Source organism: Phoenix dactylifera, unplaced genomic scaffold (assembly GCF_009389715.1).
Source record: "Phoenix dactylifera cultivar Barhee BC4 unplaced genomic scaffold, palm_55x_up_171113_PBpolish2nd_filt_p 000796F, whole genome shotgun sequence".
NCBI classification, from domain to species: domain Eukaryota; kingdom Viridiplantae; phylum Streptophyta; class Magnoliopsida; order Arecales; family Arecaceae; genus Phoenix; species Phoenix dactylifera.
In genome coordinates, this window is record NW_024068163.1 from 1 (window position 1) to 7,321 (window position 7,321).

At 37.0% G+C, this 7,321-nt stretch overlaps 1 non-coding gene across 1 annotated transcript; it reads left to right on the forward strand.

Moving 5' to 3' along the window:
- The first annotated feature begins 4,744 nt into the window (after nucleotides 1-4,744).
- Nucleotides 4,745-4,851, forward strand: LOC113463630. Its single transcript, XR_003388252.2, has one exon. It is a non-coding gene; the product is annotated as a small nucleolar RNA R71 (small nucleolar RNA).
- The last annotated feature ends 2,470 nt before the right edge of the window (nucleotides 4,852-7,321 follow it).

The window sequence follows — 7,321 nt, forward strand, 5'->3', positions numbered from 1 at the left end:
TCCTGATAAACAGGATCTCCCAGATTGGTCGATTCAACCTCTGGGGTAAAGTTTTCTAAAAATAACTTCAAACGTTGGCCATTTACTTTGAAAATATTACCGGTGTTTGGATTTTCTATCTCAACGGTTTCCATACGGATAAACAGTTTTAACTATAAACGGGCCAGTCCACCTAGATCTCAATTTTTCTGAAATAAATGAAGTCTTGAATTATACAATAGAACTTTCTGGGAAGGCTCAAATGTTTTCCTTATAATATTTCTATCATAAAAGACTTTCATTTTGTTCTTATAAATTCGAGCATTCTCATATGCTTCATTCCTGATTTCCTCTAGTTCATTAAGTTGAAGTTTGCGTAGTGAACTAGCCTTATCCATGTCAAAATTAAATCTCTTAATAGCCCAGTAGGCCCTATGCTCCAATTCCACAGGTAAGTGACACGGTTTGCCAAAAATAAGACGGTACGAAGACATACCAATCGGGCTTTTAAAAGCAGTACGATAAGCCCAAAGTGCATCAGTTAAACGCAAAGACCAGTCTTTGCGATTTGGGTTAACCGTTTTTTCTAGAATATTCTTAATTGTCGATTGGATACTTCAACTTGTCCACTTGTTTGTGGATGATAAGGGATGGCGACTTTATGGGTGATCCCATATTTTCGCATTAAAGCCTCAAAAGGCTTATTACAGAAGTGTGAACCCCCATCACTGATAATGGCTCGAGGCGTTCCAAATCTGGAAAGAATGTTTTCTTTTAAAAATTTTAAAACAGTTTTATGGTCATTATGCTTACAAGGAATTGCCTCAATCCATTTGGAGACATAATCTACAGCTACTAAAATGTACAAATTTCCGAATGAAGGAGGAAATGGACCCATAAAATCTATTCCCCAACAATCAAATATTTCGATAATTAAAATTGGGTTGAGGGGCATCATATTTCTACGAGTTATCCCACCTAACTTTTGACAACGCTCACAAGCTTTGCAAAAGTTATGGGAATCTTTGAACAAGGTGGGCCAATAGAAACCGCACTGTAAAATTTTTGCAGCTGTTTTCTTAGTAGAGAAATGACCACCGCAAGCTTCAGAATGACAAAAGGAAATGACACTAATAAATTCGTCATTAGGTACACATCTCCTAATAATTTGGTCTGGGCAGTATTTGAAAAGATAAGGATCATCCCAGAAGAAATTTTTTATTTCGGTCAGAAATTTTCTTTTGTCCTATTTATTCCGATGAATCGGAAGTTCACCCGTGACAAGAAAGTTTGCAATGTCTGCAAACCAGGGTGACGACGTGATCCCAAAGAGTTGTTCATCAGGAAAAGTGTCTCTTATGGGTGAATTGTCTATGGAATCTGGAAGAATGAGACAGGACAAGTGATCAGCCACTACATTCTCTACCCCCTTTTTATCTCTTATTTCTAGAAAAAATTCTTGGAGTAGAAGGATCCACCTAAGCAAACGTGCCTTAGCATCCTTTTTTGAAAGAAGGTACTTAAGGGCAGCGTGGTCAGTGTAGATAATGATTTTGGATCCAATCAAGTAAGACCTAAATTTGTCTAATGCAAATACTATGGCGAGTAGTTCTTTTTCCGTAGTGGTGTAATTCATTTGTGCACTATTTAAAGTCTTACTTGCATAGTAGATAATATAAGGTTTCCTTTCTTTTCTTTGCCCTAGAACTACCCCAACTGCATATTCACTAGCATCACACATAATTTCAAAAGGAAGCGACCAGTCGGGTGGTTGCATGATGGGAGCAGAGGTCAGCAAGCTTTTAAGTTTATCAAAAGCTCTTTGACATTTTTCAGACCACACAAATTGGGTTTCCTTTTGAAGGAGATTACATAAGGGTTTAGATATTGAGCTAAAATCTTTAATGAATCTCCTATAAAATCCTGCATGACCCAAAAATGAGCGTATATCTTTGATAGTTTTTGGGTTGGGTAAATTAGCAATTAAGTCAATTTTAGCCTTGTCTACTTCAATTCCTTCAGATGAAATGGCATGCCCGAGAACAATTCCCCTAGTTACCATGAAATGGCACTTTTCCCAGTTTAAGATTAGATTTTTCTCCTCACACCGAATTAAGACTAGCTTTAAATGGTCCACACAGTTTTCAAAAGAGGAGCCGAAAACCGAAAAATCATCCATGAAGACTTCCAAAAAGCGCTCAACCATGTCAGAGAAAATACTGAGCATGCATCTTTGGAAGGTTGCAGGAGCATTACATAATCCAAAAGGCATTCTCTTGTAAGCAAATGTGCCGAAAGGACATGTAAAAGTGGTCTTTTCCTGATCTTCACGATCAATTGCAATTTGGTTGTAACCTGAATAGCCATCTAGGAAGCAATAAAATTTATGACCTGCCAACCTTTCTAAGATTTGATCAATAAAAGGTAGAGGAAAGTGATCCTTTCTTGTGACAGAATTAAGTTTTCTATAGTCAATGCATACACGCCAACTAGTGGGGACCCTAGTTGGAACTAATTTATTGTTGGCATTTTTAACTACAGTAACACCAGATTTTTTCGGGACCACTTGTGTTGGACTTACCCATTTACTATCTGAAATTGGGTAGATCATACCCGCATCTAGAAGTTTTAGAACTTCTGCCCTAACCACATCCTTCATGTTTGGGTTCAATCGACGTTGAGGTTGACAAGAAGGTTTGGCATCAGCTTCTAGGTGGATTCTATGAGTGCAAATTGAGGGACTAATTCCCTTGATATCAGCAATTGTCCACCCTATTGCTCCCTTATGCTCTTTGAGAATTTCTAATAATTTTAGTTCTTGACTTTGTTCGAGTTGGGATGATATGATCCCAGGAAAAGTCTCTTCTTGACCAAGGTATGCGTACTTGAGCTCAGATGGCAAAGGCTTTAACTCAAGTTTAGGTGCTTGAATACTAGATGGTAAAGGACTATTGTTGCGTGTGGGCAATTCTTCAAAACGAGATTTCCACCTATCTGTATCCAACAAAGGAGCTGAATCTAATATAGCACTGATTTCTCTAAAGTTTTGGTTGATATCTGTATTTCCGAAATGAGTTAGGCATGTTTCTAAAGGATCAGAAGAAAGAGATGGGACAAGAGCATCTTCTACAATGGAGTCGATTAGATTAACTCCATGAATTTCATCATTTTCGTTGTCATTATCGGGTTGTTTACAAATGTTAAATATATTAAAATCTATAGTCATATTTTCGAATGACATTTTCATTATTCCATTTCGACAGTTGATCAAAGCATTGGAAGTAGCTAGAAATGGGCGGCCTAAGATGACAGGTATTGGAGTGGTACAGTTCATGACAGGCTGGGTATCTAATACTATGAAGTCGACTGAAAATAGAATTTATCAATTTGGACAAGTACATCCTCGACTACTCCTCTTGGTATCTTTATAGATCGATCGGCAAGTTGGAGAGTAACCTTGGTGGGTTTTAATTCACCAAGTCCTAACTATTCATAAACTGAATAAGGCAGTAAGTTAACACTTGCACCTAAATCAAGAAGGGCTCGTTGTATCCTGAAGTTTCCTATGATGCAAGATATGGTAGGACAACCAGGATCTTTATATTTAGGTGGGGTGTTGTGTTTGAGAATAGCACTCACCTGTTCAGTTAGAAAAGCTTTCTTTTGTACGTAAAGCTTCCGCTTTATGGTACAAAGATCTTTTAAAAATTTGGCATAAGATGGGATCTGCTTAATGGCATCTAATAAAGGAATATTAATCTTTACTTGTTTAAAGATTTTCAGAATTTCTTGGTCAGGTATTCCCTTTTTAGCTGCAAGCAAGCGTTGAGGGAATGGAGCAACTATCTTGTGATGGGGTATTGGATCATCTTGTTCATTATCATCTTCATCCTTCTTTTCAATAGATTTTTCATGTTTGTCATCTTTTATCGGAATTTCTTTGTTAATTATTTTTCCGCTACGAAGGGTTGTGACAGACTTAACTTGTTCAAATTTTGGTTGGGATGAACTTGCTTCATGGACCTCATGTTGACCCTTTGGGTTAGATTGAGGTTGGGCTGGAAATGTCCCTTTTTCCCTAACATTGAGTTGAGCCTCAATTCTACCTACAGAATTTTTAAGTTCTTGGAGTGATTGCATGGTATTCTGATTTATTTGAGTCTACCCTTGCATGAAGGTTTGCAAAGTATCTTCAAGAGATTTCCTATGTGGTGGCACATAAGGAGTAGGAACAGAATTTCCTTGAGATTCATTGGCAGTGGGTCCATGTCTCCAACTAAAGTTAGGATGGTTCCGCCAATTAGGATTATATGTTTCTGAAAATGGTCTTTTATAAGTAGTGGTGAAATTTGCTTGATCATGTAACACTTCTTGAAAAGCAGGGATTGTAGGACAATCCTTGGTCACATGTACATTACTCTCGCAAATTCCACATATACTTTCAATAATAGTTTGTGCTTTTCCTATATTGGCTTTGCTTAATTCCATGGCTTCAACCTTCCTAGTCAGATTAGCAATTTTTACATTGACATCATTATCATCTTTAATAAGATATATTCCTCCTTTTGCATTAGGTGCTATTTTAGATTTTTCATTTTTATCCGTTGTATCCCAAGCTTGTGCATTTTCTGCTAAAAGATCAAAATAATCCCAGGCTTCATTTGGTTCCTTACTCATGAATTCACCGTTACACATCATTTCTACAAATTGTCTCATATTGGAGGATAAACCATCATAAAAGAAACTAATGACCCTCTAAATTTCATATCCATGATGTGGGCAAGTAAGCAGAAGGTCCTTAAATCTTTCCCAACACTGAAAAAATGTTTCTCCATCTTTTTGTGCAAAGTTCATGATATTTCTTCTAAGTGTGTTTGTTTTATGTGTTGGGAAGAATTTCTTTAAAAATTCTCGTGTCATTTCTTGCCAGGTAGCTATGGTCCTAGGCCTTAAGGAGTGTAACCATGACTTAGCGTTTTCTTTAAAAGAAAAAGGAAATAACTTAAGTTTAACTACCTCTTCAGTGACATCATTGAAATGAAGTGTTGAACACACTTCATCAAATTCTTTCAGAAGCAAATAGGGACTTTCAGAATCAAGTTCGTGAAACATTGGGAGTAATTGGATTATTCCTGGTTTCATGTCAAAAGCTCCCGCAGCAGTAGGAATAACCATACAAGATGGAGTACTGGTCCTAGTGGGTTGTAGATAATCACGAAGCATTCTAATAGGTAAGTCATCTTGAACTTCATTATCTCCCTGATTACTACCATTATCTTCCATTTGATTATTTGAATTTTGAACAATTAAATTTTTATCTCTTGATTCAACTCGAAATAATCTATTCGTTTTATCTCTCTCCCACAACAGCATATACTGAAATTTTATTTTATTTTATATTTATATATATATATATATATTAATACAAGTACAACCTAAAGAGATCTAAACAATCACTCTAACAAAAAAAATTTAATTAAAATTAAACAAGCATTAAAACATCACCCAACAATTTCTAATGTTTTCCTAAAATTTCTAAACAGGCTCCTAACTGGTTTGAAGAGGACACTTAAGCCTCCAATCCGGTCTAGTAACCTTAGTCGACCAGGTAAGCTCCCAAGTAAGTGGAGGGGTCACGATGCGTGTAGCAAAGGTCCCACTTAAAACCCACTTTCCTCGAACAGAAACTGTCTCCCTTCAATCACTTAGAGGGACAAAGCTTGCCTAGACATCGACCGGGCCACAAAGCGAAATTGGTGCAACTTTCAGTGGTCTTCGTCCTATTGAGCTCGAATATCCTTAGGGGCCAACGTCTAGTTGATTTTAATTAGGCTTAGGATATTGATGCACTGGGATGATTTTTGGGCTAAGGACGAGTGATGAAATCCCGACCTTATCTTTTTAATGAGTTCAGCCCTTAGATTATTTTATGCAAATGCTTTATACTATATGCAACAATCAACAAGATTTTTAACATTTTATGTCATGACATTAAATTGCATTTGAATAGTTGATCAAGCAAACTAGCTAAATTATTTTTTTATTTTTAATTTATTTTTTATTATATTTTTTTTTAACAAGAGTAAAATTTTAATATAGGAATTATTAAAATAGGACTAGTATGAACAAAATAGGAAAATTAATTTAAATACTCACGGCCGGAGTTCGTTCACTCCGGAAATCCAAAAATGTGATCTTGATCTTCCTCGTTACTGGTCCTGCTTTGTGTCGCCCTTGAATCTGTAAAGATTTAAAATTTCAGCCGTGTTAAAAATAAAGAAAAATTGAAGAACTAGAAATTAAAAATTAAAATTTGCAGCCTTGTTCTCGTTCGCACGTTGCAAATCCCCGGCAACGGCGCCAAAAACTTGCTACGACTTTAATCTTGCTCTTTTAAAAGAGAAATTAAACGTAGGATACCCCAAGTATAGGGTGTAGCAAAGTAATATTCTCGGTGAGTCTGAGATCGAATCCACAGGGATTTGACAGTGAACAAAAACTAAAGGCTAAATAATATTAGAATTGACAAGGATATAACTAAGGCATCAGGATTCAGCCTAACACTTCATCATGCTTTTCTTAAATTCATCTATTAATCATAATAAAATAGATTTAGTTTTTTTGGGCAGCATTACAGTAATTTTATTTTAAACTACAGGGATTTCTAAGCATCTGTTATACCCGGGAGAAATAACAAATCAAAAAAATATATAAGTTTGAAATAATTTCTATAAATTTACGGCACCATAAATCAAATCAAAAACATTAAAATCCCATTGATGATTAAATGAAATACATGAAGAAAATGCTAGGCTTTTTCTTAGCCTTAGCTAAAAGATATTTAGCTACTCATATGAGATGGAAGCAATTTTATAAAAAGGATTAGCAACGAATAAGTTAAAATAAACATAAATCCTTTCTCCTTTTTATTCAGAAACAGAGCACTCTGTTTCTTTTCCTTTCCTTGCTTCTTCCCTTTCCTCCACCGGATGACTTCTCTCCTTCCTCGCCAGCTGGTTTCTCCCCTTTGGTCCACCGGAAGGATGATGAATCGTGGCCCCCTGGTCACCTCTCTCCTTTCTGGCCTCTCCTCCTTCTCTCCACCGGCTGAGAAGATGGATCGGAAGAGAAGATGCAGACGATTGGCTTCCTTCCTCTTCCGTCGCTGCTGGCCTCCTCCTCTTCCCGAATGGCCTCCGTCGATCCACTCCTGATCCGTGGCCTCCCCTCCCTCCTCCCCTCTCGCCTCTCCCAACTCCTTTTATAGACACCTTCAGCGGTGTGGCTGGGAGATCCGAAAGCAACGCGTCGCCACAAATGCTTGGGACTCTTCCGCTGGAAC